General features: G+C 38.0%; 1 protein-coding gene across 1 annotated transcript in view; it reads left to right on the top strand.

The window, feature by feature from the left end:
• LOC140237526 (DC-STAMP domain-containing protein 2-like) overlaps positions 1-18,067 on the top strand; it is a 116,663-nt gene that overhangs the window by 86,326 nt on the left and 12,270 nt on the right. The gene's annotated exons all lie outside the window — the stretch shown is intronic.

Genomic DNA, 18,067 nt, shown 5'->3' with positions numbered 1-18,067 from the left:
CACTCTCTTTTTTTTTTTTTTTTTTTTTTTTTTTTAGAGAGAGTATGTAGTGCTACTTCTACTAGCAATGTATGCTAACACTCTACTGAAAAAAAGAACAAAAACAGGTACAACCTATGGAAAATGCAATCTGGTAAAAACTGTTTTTACTATCTTTATCTGACATGGACAAATGCGTAGAGGTAACATCTTAAAAGATTGTTGTGTTTTTTTTTTGTGTGCAAATGATACAAAAAAGTAATGTAACTTGTTACTGATATAATTTTTAGGGTATTATCAGTCACCCTACTTCCTTAAAAAAGTTAATTGCATGCTTGATAATCATTGTTAAAGTGAAAACATTCTAAATATTCATAATTTCTTGATATTGTTCAGGACATAGAATTCTTATCCAGAGACAATGCCACAATACTTTAAGATTTGCAACCTTTTCACTGATTGACAAAGTTATGTCAAGCTTTCATAGATGTGCATTATTACTACTGTTGCTGTCACTCAGTCCACATTCATGTTGGGAATTTAGTATCCTTTGAATTTTTATGTCCTGTCGATTTTGGATGGATATCTAAGAGTTCTTTTGCAGAAAACATGACATTACAGATCCAGCATCGGAAACTCACTAATGATTTACTTTAAGTGAAGAATGCCAAATTACAGCCAGGATTCTTCATTAGTACATTTCATTTGTATTGGCAAGACAGACATGCAGAGTATAATAATTACATAATATAACTGCAATGTGGCAATGACAATAAAACATTGATTCTGAAAATGACTTACAATCTTGACGATAAGAGCTAGCAATCTGAAAAGTAAGATACAGATACTTCAGATTCATTGAAATAGAAGAATTGACAAGTGGATCATTTTGAATCAGTTGGCAGGATTCAATTGTCGTTGAATGATGTAAGACATTATGACTATATTATACGAAAGCTTACTTTGCAGATATAGCAGGTGAAAGCATTTATATCGGTAATGAATACTAATCCACATTATTTTGTGAGCAATCCATTATCAAATATTCTTGAAATGAAATAGCATGTCCACAGGTCAATGCGTAAATCACAGAATACCGTTACCCAACAAGGTAACGGATGTAAAATAATGTCATTCAAAAATCCAGGCTTTAAATGGAGACTACAATCATCAAGAAATTATTCTTCACTCATCAACTTGTCCATGTAACATTGAGTTAGACTGATAGTAAAGCACTGCCTCTGTTACTTTGGCCTGAGGCCTCTTGTGAACTGTGTGTTTGGGAGTAGTAGCACTAACGTTAGCATTTGACGGTTGGCCTAACGACATGTTATGTCAGCAAAACAGCCTTGTAAAAGCACGTTTGCACCGAATACGGTACAAGCATCGGACCGGATTTTTGCTATGGTGCGCCAAAAGGAACCAAGTCAGCTAGATCTGCTGAAAAATCACTTCCACGCTAATACATAGTAATGATTTTGTTACAAAGTTAATCCCTTACTGTAGATTTTGTTGCTCTTGATTGTAACATAAGAATACCAGTTTGGGTGATTTTAAACTGAATTAGTGATTCTTTTTTAAAAGGACCAGACATGGTTCCTTTTGACACACCGTAGCAAAAACCCGGTCCGTTCCTTGCACCGTGCTCTGTGCTCTCTCAGTTACAGACGAAAAAGAGGGGACATGATTGATCTGTACAACTATTTGCATGGTCATTATCACACTAAGTTTGACATGTTGAGTCGTATCAAGCGATACTTGTGTTGGATGTGAAGTTGCGTTTAAACGTAAGTTGAGTTTCTAGCTACGGGGCTATGTCTCTTAATTGTTCAGTAGCGTTTGTTTATTTTTGCGTTCATGATGAGAAGCTTCTCGGTGAGACACAGGTGGCACCTTTTGGACTCGTTGGTGTACGGATGGGCATGGCTGGCGATGGACAATTTGATGGTGTACGGTGTGCTGTTCTGGTTTAGACTCCAGATGAATTTGGATAGCTCCGCGCTGTTTTTGTACCTCTCGCGCCGGAAGGATTGGAGGTGGTTATTGTACCTAAGCTTGAAGGGGGCATAGTGACGCCGATGTAGGTCATTCTTTCGTCGGGAGTTATGACTTCCGCGTTGTAGATGACATTGGTAGCCAAACAGTTCCCTTGGAGTGGGCAGAGGTCCTTGTTCCGGCAGTTGCATGCTACTGTTAGATTTCTTGTGTTCTTTCAGGGCTTGCGTGTTGTGATTTTTGATGGTGCTGGCGACATTCGGCATGCAGCTGTAACTGATCTCTAGTGTGTTCCTGTTGAAGATCCGACTGAGTTTAGATCTTTTTGGGAAGTGCTTGTCTACCAGTTTCGGGAAAGTGCGACCGACGTTTGTTAGGACGTTCATGCTGAATGGGGAGGTTAAACCAGATTATGTTGCGGTTTCTGTTTTTGTCCCCGCCGAACGAGTTCGAGCAGGGGACTATGAAACGGGCTCCGTACGTGTGTGTGTCCGTGTGTCCGTGTGTCCGTCCGTGCGTCCGTCCGTGCGTCCGTCCGTGCGTCCGTGTGTGATCAAAATGTTCAAAATGCTACTCCTTCGCCATTTCTAACCCGATTTTGATTCTGTTTGCTTTATATGATAGCACTACATGGGAGCTTTGAAACTTCTATACAGAATTTCAGTTGTGACCTTTGACCTTGACCTTTGACCTATATTGTACATTTTGCTTCAAAATGCTACTTCTTCGCCATTTCTAACCCGATTTTGATTCCGTTTGCTTTATATGATGGCACTAGGTGAGGGCTTCAAAACTTCTACACAGAATTTTGACCTTTGACTTCTTTGACCTTTGACCTTGATTTTTGACCTATATTGTACATTACCTACAAAATGCTACTCCTTCGCCATTTCTAACCCGATTTCGATTCCGTTTGCTTTATGTGATGGCACTAGGTGAGGGCTTCAAAACTTCTACACGGAATTTTGACCTTTGACTTCTTTGACCTTTGACCTTGATTTTTGACCTATATTGTACATTTTGCTACAAAATGCTACTCCTTCGCCATTTGTAACCCGATTTCAATTCCGTTTGCTTTAAGTGATGGCACTAGGTGAGGGCTTCAAAACTTCTACGCAGAATTTTGACCTTTGACTTCTTTGACCTTTGACCTTGATTTTTGACCTATATTGTACATTGGCTACAAAATGCTACTCCTTCGCCATTTCTAACCCGATTTCAATTCTGTTTGCTTTATGTGATGGCACTAGGTGAGGGCTTCAAAACTTCTACATAGAATTTTGACCTTTGACTTCTTTGACCTTTGACCTTGATCTTTTTACCTATATTGTACATTTTGCTACTAAATGCTACTTCCGGCGGGGACATATATTACGCACCGCGTAATTTCTACTTTTCCTTGTTCCTTTTACGTCTTGCTCGATCATTGGTGTAAGACAATCTTTCTGTGTATCCACGGGCTTTTAGGGCGTCGTCATACATCGTCTAAAGCTCTTCCTTTGAGGACATCGAGCTCTCTTCATAGTAGGATAGAATCACCGAGTATATATCTTGTATCTGCTCTGCGTATTGGCAGTAGGGACTTATACATGCTCACTCACATCCAAGGTTGCATATCGTTCTGCAGTTGAGCCGCATATCCTTCGTGCTTCTGCACAAACTTCGCTCGAGGACCAATTTTGGGGAGCAATTCTGCAATCTTCTGGCTTTTCAGCTGAAGGATCTCGTTTTCTTTTTCTTCATCAGAGGGATGGCTTTACTCTCCATGGTTAACTACCTTCTAGTTGAAAAGAAGTTCTAGCATATATCAATTATTGTTGTTGCATTGCAGTTGCGATAATGCCTCAAAACATTACTTTGACTGGGGTCTCCAGTCTTCCTTCCATTTCAGATACCACTTCTTCGATGAAGCCGAGTACATTCTCTTCAGTATTCCAAAGCGCGGGGGAGCTGGTCGTCCTCCTGCAGTATCTGTCTCATTCCTCCCCTCCTCTAGTGTTTTGCTTATCATTTTTATTTTCCAATTCTCAACTTCCTCTTCATGTCTTCCACACCGCTCTGTTTCCCACACGCGGCATTCACATTTTCAGTCACCATCTCCCATGCCCCTTGCTTCATACGATACGTAAGATTATCGGATAAGGGAGTATTGATAATGTCTTCCCTATAGCCAAAACTTCCAGCTCTAACCTTTCATTCTGGAAATGGTTCAGTCTCAGTGAAATCGCTATTGAATAATATATATATTAAAAAAAATGGTAATCGTATAATTATGTCAATTTCGTACTCTTTCAAAAGCTTCTCTCATCCAAAAACATATATGGCCTACATCAGCATTTCACATGCCACCAACGAAGGACGATGGAGAAGATAATTATTCCCGCCTCGATGTCGATGTACTCTGGGTATAAGAGTTGCGGACTGATTATTAGATAAGTTCTGATAGCTAAATCATACCATTTCTTGTATTCGGTTCGACGTATCTCTCCATCGACTTTCTCCATCGTCAAACAGCTCTCTCTCCATGATCAATCTCTTGTTCTACATGGCCACCTTCTCCCTCTTCCACCGCTAGACAGTCTCCTACCTCAAACCTTTAAACAGAAACCTCTCTTTTTCCATGCCAAGTAAGTTGGTGAACTCATCCTCGCAGTCGGCGGACGATGATGATGGAGAAGCGCTCGAGCTTAAATGTGAAGGTGTTGCTACCAACGATTCGCTAAGTCTGTTTTTACCCTCGAGGTCTTTTCACCTCTTGCGGAAGATAAAAACGAGAAAAAGAATAAGTTTGAGTATGTTGATATAGCTGTTGCCTCAGAAGCATATATTTTAAACTTATCAGAAGACATGATACAATGCCTTCACAATTCAATTCGACGAGATACAAAATGATATTTCTGCAACATTCTCCATATTGGCTATTATTACTGGGCAACCTGGGGTCAAGGGGAGCTCTGACAAATCCACCCCGGAAACTAGAGATGTGAGTGCCGATACAGCAGCGATGTCATCAGCTCTCGGGGCGAATGTCGCTGTCTCGCTGCCACTAGGTACGCCAAAGATGACGTCATCCGGAAAAAAACTGCTTGCGACAGAAATTCCTCTTTTTGAAGGGGTGGTATTTGTGACCCTCCTCCGGTCATGTTTTGCTTGCGCCGTGCAATTTCTATTTTTCTTAATGTCACTTTTATTGTTATGAATTTTTGTTTGGAGTTTCTCCGGTTCTCTCGCCCTCCCGCTAAGGAATGAAACTCGATCGGAGACTGCTGCCCACGTCCGCTCTTTCATCTGATGGGTCAGATGGGATTCTGATAGTCAGAATCCCATTTGTATAAGGACATTTGCAGGAAAATAAAAATGTAACGCCAGACTCTCGAATAATACCATTCCTAGTAGATTGCTGCCACTACATGTTTTTAACGAGACATGAACTCGATGTCCATGTTGCCTTGTAGCAATTGGCATACATTGTGTGTAAGAGTGAATACCAAGACTATTATCAGTACAATAGATGTCATCTAACCTAAAAGACTGGTCAAGTGTTTTTCTCTAAAATAATTGGGAATAGTAATCAGATTAACCACTCGGATCACCCCTCTACGGGATTTTGAAAGAAAAACAGCCTGCTACTAATTCTACAAGATCCATTCACTGATCTGTTTGTGGTCTTTGTCACTGACTTCCTGTCTATACGATGATCCTTTACCGGCCTCAAGCGTCCTTAACGCTCACAGTTGACCAAAAAGGGATAACAAATTTCCTAGTAAGTAAATGTGAGTTGGTTCTGCAAAGCAGAGTGGCATACATGGTTTATTGATTTGATTCATGATTTTTACATAATGAAGAGATTATTTTTTACTTAAGCCTTACATAATTGGAAAACATACAATGTGTACCCGGGCCTTCTCTCCTCCAGCCTAACCCTGTAGCGGTCAAGTTCCAGTCTCTGTCGTTCTATTGCCAGTCTCTCCCCTTCGATATGAAGTTCTATGAACATTTTTTTTTTCATTTACCTTGATGGATAAATACCAGTCAGCTACATATAGGACTTGCCCAAGAGCCATAATGTCTGAAGAAATGTTTCAAACACACTTGAACACGAACTTCGCAATTGTTCATAGTAAGAGCTAAATTTGTTGCATGGTTTTCCCAATGTAAGCCACGTTGGAGAATTTTGAGCGAAGAAAGCAGTAAAGATTTTTCTTGCGGCGCAGTCGTGGTTTGGTAGATATATCGTAGAGCCAGACGAAAGACCTACAAAGTTCCCGTAATGATATGCGGGCAAATTTGGTAACGTGATTTACCGCAGGGCTGATTACCTCTTGATTGTGGTGGTACCGGAAGCTGATTCTTAACACGGAGTCTTTTCCGGCTGGGTGGCTGCCTCTGCGAATGGAGAGGGACCCTCGACATTACTTTTGCAAGTTTTTCATCTGCCGTGATCGTTGGCCACTCTTTCTTAATTGCATGGGCGAGATGTTGAGCTTTTTGATGGTATGTAAAGACGAAAGGTACTGCCTCTAAGCTTCGTCTTTAGTTTTCTTACCTATTTGAGTAGACGTTTCTCATGGCTTTTTCTTGATCATGTTGCCAGGTCGTTTTACACGATTAGAGAGTTTTGAATGCGGTGAATTGACCGCTGACCTCAATATCGGCCAACACTTCCGTCAAGGTATACTCATATCGCATTGTTGAAACATTCTATGCGAACAGTTTATAATTTCGTTGGGCTTCAAACAATTCTCTACGCTATGGGAGCAGATCACACCATTCCTCGAATACTTTTGGGTTCAGTCCGTTTACATAACAGAACGCTACTGCCCTGATTCTGTCCCAGTGTCCAAGATTCTTCGGCCAGAATGATTTCCTGATGGAATGTGGCCATTGTTTGGCGTCTCCAAAATGTCTTATATGACGCGCCATAACATAAAATGTGACGATTTCTGCTAACGCTAGACATTTTGGCAAGTCCAACACTCGCTAGGTTTTCAGTTATGGTCAGTATACTAGTAGACAGTAATGACAGTAATGTTTATTCTCACGTCACTCCATTAGGGTATTGGAGAACACAATCACATTTTAACATATTTACAGGAAACATTTATACTGAAGTATGAAACATATTTACATATAGGTTTATCAACAGAAAAAAAAAAACAAATGCTTATTCGAGATCAATATAAGATATATCCTAAGATGATAAATAACATTATTTGCCAAATTAGTACAACTAAAGGAGAACGTAAGGTAAATACCCATGTTTAACTAAGCACCAGCAGTAAACAGAAAACAATACTCAACGATGATTGCCATTTTTTTTTATATTGTATACACGACAAAGTAGTAAAAAGAACCACAATAATGTAACGATTAGTCAAATAAATCACGATAGTAAAGAATATTAAAAGTGAAGCATAATGATATGACAATATTTAGTTCATGTGTTGGTTGTGTTGAATAATTTTTCCATTTAAAAGTATTTGGCCTTTTTGTGAGACATCTGCCTAAATACAATTTTCTCTACATGGAAAGAGCCGAACAAACAAATAAGTAATGAAATTCATCGCCTACAAGTTGTAACTGACAAAGCTCACATACTCTATTGTTTCTCCCAACATTTTTATATCTCCAAGGAAATCGGTGATTCAAGTCGCAGCGTAATCTAGAAAAAAAAAAAGTACATTTTTTTTTTGGGGGGGGGCGACATTGAGGATTATCATATATTGCTGAGTACCAGTTTTGAGACAAACAATCAAACGTTGGTCAGTTGAACATTTTATCCATGTTGCTTTGTACTTGTCGTTTCGCATTTGAACCACAAATCGGACATTCGCAACATATCAATGCTATGTTGTTGTTGTTTTTTGTCAGCCTTAAAGACTTATACACATTCTGATTATATAAAACCTTCAAAACTCTATGTATCATCCGCAATAGCTTTTCTCCAGAATGTTCTAAATTGCTCATTCTAGTGATTTGTCAAGACTATGTACTTAGTCACCTAACACCATGCTATTTGCCGTTGACTCATGTAATTTCATAATTTGTTTACAAAACTTGATGTGAAATACCTCGCGATCACGTAACTTCAACCCTCCCCCCCCCCCGATTTCGCTGCCATACAGAAGGACTGGAATGATAAGTTGGTCAAATAATATCAATGGGCAGGTCCAAAGATTGTGATTTTGTTAACAAACTCTACATAGCTCTCCTGGCTTGATTAAATGTGTTATTATAAGTGAATTTTATGCTTAAATGTACGTAATTATCCACTACTAATTCCCTGTTGTTGAAATGAAAGAAGGTAGTTTCCTAACTTTACCTTTAGAGAAAACGACATTTTTGTTTGTGTGTGTCTGAATTAACATGTAATTACCAGTTGTAACAATATTCAGATAATGCATTTAAGTCATCCGGTGATTTAGCTAAAATCAAGGTATCGTCTGCCTGCCACTAGACAACTGGAGAACATGATGATTTGGGGTGAGATCAGAACAAAAACATAATCTCGATTAATTTAGGAAAGCTGAGTTTACGGCAGCTGCTTCGGTGGGTAGATAACTGTCACCTTCAGAAAAGCCAAAAGTTGATCGGGCTGCCCCTCCAAGCATCGCCAACGGAAGATGAACTCCGCCAGGTACGAGTCTAACATGTCGGCCATGCCTCCACTGCCCGGAGGGGTGCGCTTGACAGCCCTCCATGTAGACTCGATGGTCTGCGTGTGTGCTCCGGTTTCTCTAACGAATTTTATAATGTGATTATCAGTTTCGTGAATGAAACCGATGTAGCCGATCGTACAACCGCCAATTAACAATAACTCAAGATTTCTATCCCTGAATATCATGATTTTTGTGGAGTGGCAAAGATTTCCCTAAGTGATCTTTATTTGATTTATGTGTGGTATTTCATAAGAAAGAGTATGGACATAATTTGATACATTTTCGTGATTATAGTAACTTTGATTTTATCTCGTAATGTACGGTAGAGAATTCAGCCATTGGCTGCGCATTAGCCATTGGCTGAATTTGCGTAATATGATGGTATGAAAAATACGCAAATTCAGCCAATGGCTAATGCGCAGCCAATGGCTGAATTCTCTTTCCTCCCATTACTCATAAAATACAAATTAAATTTTAATATTTTTCATTTAATTTTCTATTCTACTTCATTTTATTGATGATTTAGAAAAGTGTAATATATTTCATCTTGAAAATGATATGGACGATACCATGGAAATGAAATGGAACAGATGAAAATCTGCATTCCTTGACATTATTATACCCCCACCCACATAGTGTGTGTGTGTGTGGGGGGGGGGTATATTTTATAGGCATCACTCTGAGGTCGGTCGGTCGGTCGGTCGGTCCGTTGCAAAATCTTGTGGATCGAACTCCTCTCTCATTTGAGCAATTGACCCCAAATTTGGCATGTTCGACCGCTATCAAAGGTAGATGTGCAAGACACCTTTTTCATTAGTATCGCATAATGCGTTGCCGTGGCAACGGCATATTTTCATAAAGACTTGTGGATCGAAGTACTCTTTCATTTTTTGAGCAATTAACCCCAAATTTAGCATGTGTGACCGATATCAAAGAAAGATGTGCAAGACACCTTTTTCGTTAGTATTGCATAATGAGTTGCCATGGCAACGGCAAATTTAAAAAAGAAATCTTACAAAATGTTGTGGATCAAACTCCTCTAATTTTTTGAGCAGTTGACCCAAAATTTGGCATGTGTGACGGCTATCAAAGGTAAATGTGCAAGACACCTTTTTCGTTAGTATCGCATAATGCGTTGCCATGGCAACGGCATATTTTAATAAAATCTTGTGGATCGAACTACTTTCTCATTTTTTGAGCAATTAACTTCAAATTTGGCATGTGTGACCGCTATCACAGGCAGATGTGCAAGGCACCTTATTCATGAGCATTTCATAATGCGTTGCCATGGCAACGGCAGATTTTCATAAAGATTCTACAAAATGTGGATCAAATTATACTCTCTCAGTTTTGTAGCAATTCAATTTGAATTTGGGATATGCGATCAATGTAATGTAAAGTTGTGCAAAATACATTTGATGCGTGTGTTAATAAATCTGTTGCCATGGCAACAAGTTTTTTTTTTTTTTACCAATCATACAAAAATGTGTGGATTAACCATACTCCTTCAGTTTTTAAGCATTTGGCTTGAAAATTGGCACATTGTGACCACTATGGTACATAGATGTGCATACTTACTTTCTCGTCATTGTTGATCATTGCGTTGCCATGGTAACAGCATAGTTTGAATTAAAATCATACGGAAATATTGCGGATTCAGTTAACTCCGTCAGTCTTTTGAGCATTTGGCTTGAAATTTGGCACATGTGACCGCGTGATGTGCAATTTTAATCTGTAATTAGTGTTGAACAATGCGTTGCCATGGCAACAGCATTTTTTTCACCAAAAAGCACATGAAGATATTGTGGATTCAGCTTGCTCCCTCAGTCTTTGAGCATTTAGCTTGAAATTTGACACACCTGACCACTATGGTACGCAGATGTGCAAACTTAAAGGGAGGCAGTCCTGAGATTTTCACTGTACTGATAATTAAGAAGAGTAAAAAATATAACATTTCACCAGTTTATACGCGTGGAAATGAAAAACTGTCTCCGTAAGCGATTTTTGAAAAATAATTCCTGCAAGCGATCGTGTAAGAGCCTGCAAAAAGATGCTACGTCATTCATGCCCTACTCACCAAGTTGACAGCCGTGCCTCTAAAAACCAATTTAAGTGTTCAAATGATCAGTTGTAATTTTATCATAAATGTGAAAGTATGTGATTTTATTATTTTAAACAAAATATTTCAGGCTTAGTTATATATGATTCATGAAAAAATAATATTGTAAACATAAATTTATATATATATCAAAATCAAATAAACCATGTACTTGACATCAAATAGGCACGGTCCTTTTCTAGCTTCCGTCCGTGTTGCATACTACTTTGCGTACAAACCACTCTCGCGCGCGAATTCTTACCATACCAATGTACACAGTACTCCGTCTAGCTGAGTTTGGCGTTCAAACCGATATTAGATAACCTGTGCATTAGAAAGTCGAATTCTTCAAAGAAAATATTGTTTGTATCTCGATATTTCTGTAAGTACTCAGATATCGCCTTTCCTTGAAAAAAATATGACGTCTGCTGGGCAGGGGAAACACAGGGGGCCGCAGGGATATGATTTCGCTCTACTTTGCCGTGCATGTCCAGTCGGCACTTGCAGCAGCTAGCTCGCAGTGGCACTGTACTGCAGTCCAACCCCGGCTGCAGCCCCACCGTTAATGAAACATAGCTAGTCACTTTCCTTACCTCTCTACGCTTCCTTTCCTCGGTTCTCTTCGAAGTCGATGCTCGAGGTGTTTCTGTTTTATTACTCATATGAGCAAATATGGTCGGGATTGCATCTGGCTTCAGGAGTTTTCTCGGTTTATAACCGAGGGCCACAGCCTCCCTGTCCACGTAAAAACATTGCTTCTCAAATGGTCCACGCACAGATAGGTCATAACACGATAATCGAGAATTCTTGTAACGTTAGGCCCTAAGTTTTTTTATGTTCGGCTTTGTTGTATCGAGATTTCTCAGCCATACAGCGCACCTTTCACGATACTTTTGTGGGTCTGGGATGGAAAAAACGATTTTCCTGGGCAATTTTCTGCACGATTGGAGCAAAACTACTGCTTGACACATCGGCATGATAGCCCGATCAGACGACAGACGACCCAGAATGCGGTCGCCCCTCTGGTGCCTACTAGTGTAGAACCGTTTCTATCTACAATCTGTACGTACTAGAACATAAACAGCTAGCTAAACTGCATGCGCGGCGACAGGGCTGCAGCTGCGCTGTGATAGACTGGAAAAGTGCGAAGGGCAAACCTGGGTATCTACCGTAGATCCAGTAACTGTCCACACCTGAACTGTGCGAATATACAATACATACACACACACACACGCACACTACGTAAAAACAATGTCAAATACTAGTAGCCATCGACTTCTTCATGCATCCGGGTAACTAGGGAGCGTACGGATAACGAGCACAACACGGCTGGGAAGAGTTGTGCCTCGGTGACGTCTGACTCTCCGCCAAGACTTGCTCATTGGCATATTCACCATGCAGATTCACACTTTTTCAGTCAAAATCTACGAGCTTATTTGGTTATTTGAAAGTTTGTTTTTGGTGAAAGTAGTTCATTGGAGGTACCAACAACGACATATTTTTTTTTTTTAATTCGTGAGGACTGCCTCACTTTAACTTTTTGTTTTTGTTGATCAATGCGTTTCCACAGTAACAGCATAATCTGAGATGTGGGACATTTGACTAACAGTGAGCAATACCTTTATTCACTGTTGAAAAGTGCATTGCATGCATGGTTACATTTTTTCCCATTAAAAAAAAAAAAAAAATCCTGGTTGAGCTAATTCCCTCAGTTGTGGGTGGGGGTATACTAATCACAATGAGTGATATTTCTAGTTATATGTAATAAGCATGCTCCGATTAAACAATGTATATTGAAACGTAGACATAATCCATGGATGACACCAGACATTATTAATTGCTGATTTATAGAAAAGATTTTTTATACCCCCACCCACACATAGTGTGTAGGGGGGGGGGGTATATAGGAATCACTCTTGAGGTCGGGTGGCCGGTCGGCGAATATTTTTTCCGTACATGGAAACGCTATGGGACATGAATTCGTCGTGCAGCTCGCAGAAGGGCGTTAGCACGCGCGCGCCCCGAAAACACATTTTCGAGATAATCGCGTTTGAAGTTTAAGAGTTGTATATTTCCGTGAGAATATGGTCAACTGCTTTGGAACTGTGCATGATGATGAAAATACTCACAAAGTTAAACCCTGTCATTTTTGAAACTAAATAAAGCGATAATTTTGAAGATAAACACGATTTATTGCCAGCGCCCTTCTGCTCAATTCACAGTAGCGAGAGCGCGGTAAAGCAAAAGGGCGCGCAGCTCGTAACGCCCTTCTGCTTAACTCAAACTAGCACGCGCACGCTGGGGGAAGGGGCGTATAGCTCGTAACGCCCTTTTACCTAGAGCAAAATAGTGCTTAAAGGTACTAGCCCACATTTGTAAACCTGCAGCAATTAGTCTCATAGTTAGCATGGAGTTTGGGTATGATTGCAGTAACACCTGTGCAAAATTTTGTTCCAATTAGTCCATTACTTTCATAAAAATAAATGAAAATGCACCGTATGCATGCGTATAACGCTCGCTAGCTCCGGTCCACGTACGTACTACTTGCATGCGATACATGTGTAAGTTACATGTACGTACTAGTAGCTAGCCCCGGAGACCGCGCCTCAAGGCGCGGTCCTGGCGGCTACCTCGCAGCTGAGCGGGAGCAAAAATCACTGCCACATTCACGGCGACTTCACAAATAAAGCACGTCTAAATTTCTATCATAAACACAGTGACAATTAATACATTACCTTTTCGACTTGGTTTTTCTCACCCATTTATCTAGAAACTGCAAAATTTTCTTCATTTTTTTAGGAGTAATAAGCGGCCTGCCCTAGTGCAACAGTGGAGAGACTTGCTGCTATATCAATTAGTACGCATTACGCATGCTCTCAATGCACTGCACTGCATGCATGCTGTGCGCCTGTGCAAGTGATTGTGAGTTTCAGTGAGCATCGGTGAGCTGAAGATATTTGCGTTATAAGACAACATTTTCTGCATCATAAGCAATGGAATGCATCAAACAGTCGCCGAAAATAATCATTTAGGTTTAATCGACCCATGTAAGTATTCCTAGTAGTTTTTGTTGAAAAATTAAGGAAATATAGCGCCGAAACGGCACCCGTTTTGTACAACTCCTCGATCTGAATGCGAAAACGGCACAGCCCCAACGCTGCACATTGGGGCTGGTCGCAGTTAGTACGTAGCTAGCCCGCGCTCGTAATTCGATTTTGGGTCGGGTTGACCCGGTTTGAAAATTGATTTTAAAACGATGATTTTCTCTCTTTTATCGAATGGTATAGACAAAGAGCAACAGGTGAGGTATGTTACTGTTATAACTTGTACTTGAAGTCATATTGGACCTGTTTTATGCAGTTTTGATTTTCGTGGGTTTGCAAATGTGGGCTAGTACCTTTAAGCGCAAGATCCAAGCTTGTAAAAGGGCATAAAGCGTATTCGTGTGCGTTAAATCTCACATTTATGTACTCCAATAAGTAAAAGTGTTAAGCCATTCTCCTTGTCAATTTCATATTAGATGCTGTTTTATCATGATGCTTATGCACCGTAGTTTCAGTATAACTGTGATTGTGAGTATTGTTAGCAGTGAATACCATTTTCGAAGCTAATGCCCATGTTACTAGCCATGCTTTAACCATTATCTTTTCTGTACATAACCATCATTAAAATCATCATTTAAATGGCATTTGATATTAACGACAATTATTTCATCTATTTGTCTGATTTGAAGATCAGTCTCTTTCAAATATAAGTTGCTCTCATTTCTATTTTGCTATTTGAATAGTTCAATCATATGGATACATTTTTGTTTTGCCTCAATGTATGTATACATGAAGAGAAATACATTCACTTTCCTAAAGTCATCATATTCATCATTATGACCATCACTAAATAAGCTTTTCACAGTCATTTTTTATTGTTGTTTTCGGAATTTTCATGCAGTGGATATTTGTCGGAGAAGAAAGAAGAAATGAATTGAAAAGACAAATGATAGAAATAATGGAAGAGGGAAAACAGATTGGCTAATCAAAGTGCGTTTTTCAAATAGCTGCTTTGATTCACTCAATAAATACTTTTCACAGAGCCAAGTTTCACTGTTCATAAGATTTTCATATTTATTTCATTTCAACTCATTCATAAATGATATTTATGAATCATATTTCAGAACAATGGCAAGAATCTTGTAGATAAACATGCGCATAGATTTTATCCATTTACATCAATCAAAGAATGAGCACAAGTATTTACAATGCATCAGGAAAAAAAAACACATGTGAAGCGCTGAATTCACTAGCGTTCATACACTAGTCTTTGGTATATTGGGCAAATAACAATTTCAAACATGTCCATTCACACACAAATCTAAATGTACAATTCTGATTGCTATCATAATAAAAAAATCAAATCAAAATAAAGATGAAGACCGTTATAAAGGCCACGCAGCATTAATTATCATGCGAAGTACACAATGGCAGACATATACATTAACGTGAATGACTTTGAAAAAAACAAACAAACCAAATACATGTACATGTACTAGATTTTTTTTTTTTGTAAGTGATTTCAACAAGTTTCTTCACGCACAAATCTATTTCCACTATTCTGTTTGCTATCATAATTAAGAATCTAATCAATAGAAAGACAAAGACCACGTATCATTATTTACCAATGTATAGAATGGCAAAGGCAGTTATACATTAACTTTCACTTTGAAAAGGCCAAATACGAGACATGTTTTTGAGATGATATGAAACGAATTAATTAACTCAATAATCAAAACTACAATTCTGTTTGCTGTTATAAAATATCAAATCAATATGAAGATAAAGACCATTATAAGGACCACGTGACATTACTGAGCAATGATTTCAAACAAGTTACTTCACAAACAAATCCGTGCCTGTAATTCTGTTATCATAATCGAAAATCAAATCAGTTTCAAGATAAAGACCACTATAAAGACCACGCAACATTATCAAGCAAAGCACAAAATAACAAAACCAACTATATATTTTCTGTGTTGCCTTTAAAAGTCCAAAACACAATACTTTTTTTAATGATTTCAAACCAATAACTTCAGACTGAAATCTGTATCTACAAGTCTGTTTACTATCATCATGCAAAATAAAAATAATAATAAAACAATTCTAAAGAGAAAGATCAGTATAAAAACCACACACCATCATTGATTAATTTAAAAATGAATGTTAAAGGCAATTATAAATTGCTAGTAACTTTGTTGACTTTGAAGAGGAAATTACAAGAATGATTTTGTGTTGACTTCAAACAAGATACTTTACTCCCAAATCTATCAAGTCATTGTCAGCCATCGTAATAAAATAAATTCAATATAAAGGCAAAAACTATTACAAAGACCACTCAGCACTATATCGAACAAAGAACAGAATGGTAAAGGCAGCAACATAAATTATTATCTCTGTTGGCTTTGACAAAGCCAAATACAACACTTTTTTTTTTTCTGAGCAAACACATAAAATCAAATTATAGATAAATGGAGTGGAATCCATCAACTTACTACAATATGGAAGGACTTTTTTGTATCTTATATTTTTATGTGCACCAGCTTGTTTTGAAATCTCGGGAAAAGTCTCAAGATATTAGATTTCCAACCGTTGTCAGTCCGTTTTTTCGATAAAAAGAGATCATTTTTGGTAAAGAGTTCAGCAGCATTTATCATTGGGGCGATTTGTTTCACAGCAGATTAATTTAAGGCTCCATATACACAAGTGTATACTCTAATTGATTTTCTTTGCTTCCTGTCACCATGTTCACGATAGAACAGAAGGTAATCATTGTAATTTCGTTTTTTATAAGTAGGGAGAGCACTGTCACGACTCAACGACAGTATCGGCAGGCGTTTGACTTTACACAGATGCTGCCAGATGCTGAATAAAGACTAGTTGTGATAGTGGAATTTCTCATGAATAAATAATGAAGCATTCAAACCCTGGCTATTGTTCAGGACCATTGTCAGGGTTTTAACCACACACACCCATACACACCCATTGACCCCTGTGCAAAGTGAAATTTTGTACAGAGAGTTGAAAATAGAGCAAAATCTGGAACCTAACTGTGAAATTAATCATGGATTTCATGAAACTGATTTATGCTTTCATATTTAAACCACCTTCAACCAAATTGTACACTATTCAGCTATCACTCTTATCAATGACAATGTTATCTGATATACAGTTTTTGAATTATTAAGAATCAAAAGTGGGAAATGTTTTTTGAAACACCTAGTATAAAAACAGTGGATAATATTTAGCTAACAGGAATTCAATATGCCAATTTCATACATTTATGGATTGAGAAGTGTATAGGACACATATTTCCATCTTCAACTTCTAACCTGCAATAAAGAAAAACAAAAAAACAAAAAATAAAAACCAGTCATTAATTCCATGCATAGGCTTATACGTTGAAGATTATAAATTGATACAAAACTATTATACAGTTGTGTATTATATAATTACATGTGTGCACTGAAAATACCTTTTAGTCAATTGACAAATTAAAGTTTGTCATACAGGTGGTCTTATTTGACAAACTAATAACTTGTTAAGTAATTTGTCATTATGTGGCCTTACTTGACAAATTTGTGGGACAACTTTTAATTTGTAGTGTAATGGGTTTTATTTGACAAATTTTCATCTAGTCATGACAAATATTTATTTGTCGTGAAAAGTGGTCTTATTTGACAAATTTTGATTTGTTATTTGTCATGCAAGAAATTTAATTTGTATTGCACCAACATTAATTTGTAGAGCGCAAAAATTAATTTGTTATGCATAAAAATTCATTTGTCATGCAAAGAATGAATGTGTAATACAATTAATTTGTCGTGCAGTAGTTTGTCGAGTATGATTATGCGTTTGTCACGCATAAACAAATACCTACAGTAATATACAATGTGGGAATACTGTTTGGCACAAAAATCAATTCATACATGAAATTAGAAATAATATCAGCAACCGTTTTATTATCAGGCGAGCAGATTTCCGTCAAAACAGAGCAATGAAAACTGTAAAGATTCAATTACTTGAATTTTGATAACATTGTTGAATACAAATTCTGGAAAAAACATCTAGTACAGATTATTCTTAGGAAATTTCTATGTATACATACAGTTAACAATCTTTCATTGCAACTGTAAAATTGATGTTCACAAATTATGCCTAATTTTAACATTTTAACATTTCGGTTAACTGCTGAAGAAGGAACAGATTTTGTCACGGGGAAATAAGGAATAACGAAATCCTAATTTCCAACTATTAATTTGAACAGTTTATATCATTTCATACACATTCAA

The sequence above is a fragment of the Diadema setosum genome, chromosome 14 (assembly GCF_964275005.1).
Source record: "Diadema setosum chromosome 14, eeDiaSeto1, whole genome shotgun sequence".
NCBI lineage: Eukaryota > Metazoa > Echinodermata > Echinoidea > Diadematoida > Diadematidae > Diadema > Diadema setosum.
The sequence above is the reverse complement of the archived record's forward strand: the minus strand, read 5'-3'. Positions and strand labels throughout refer to the sequence as shown.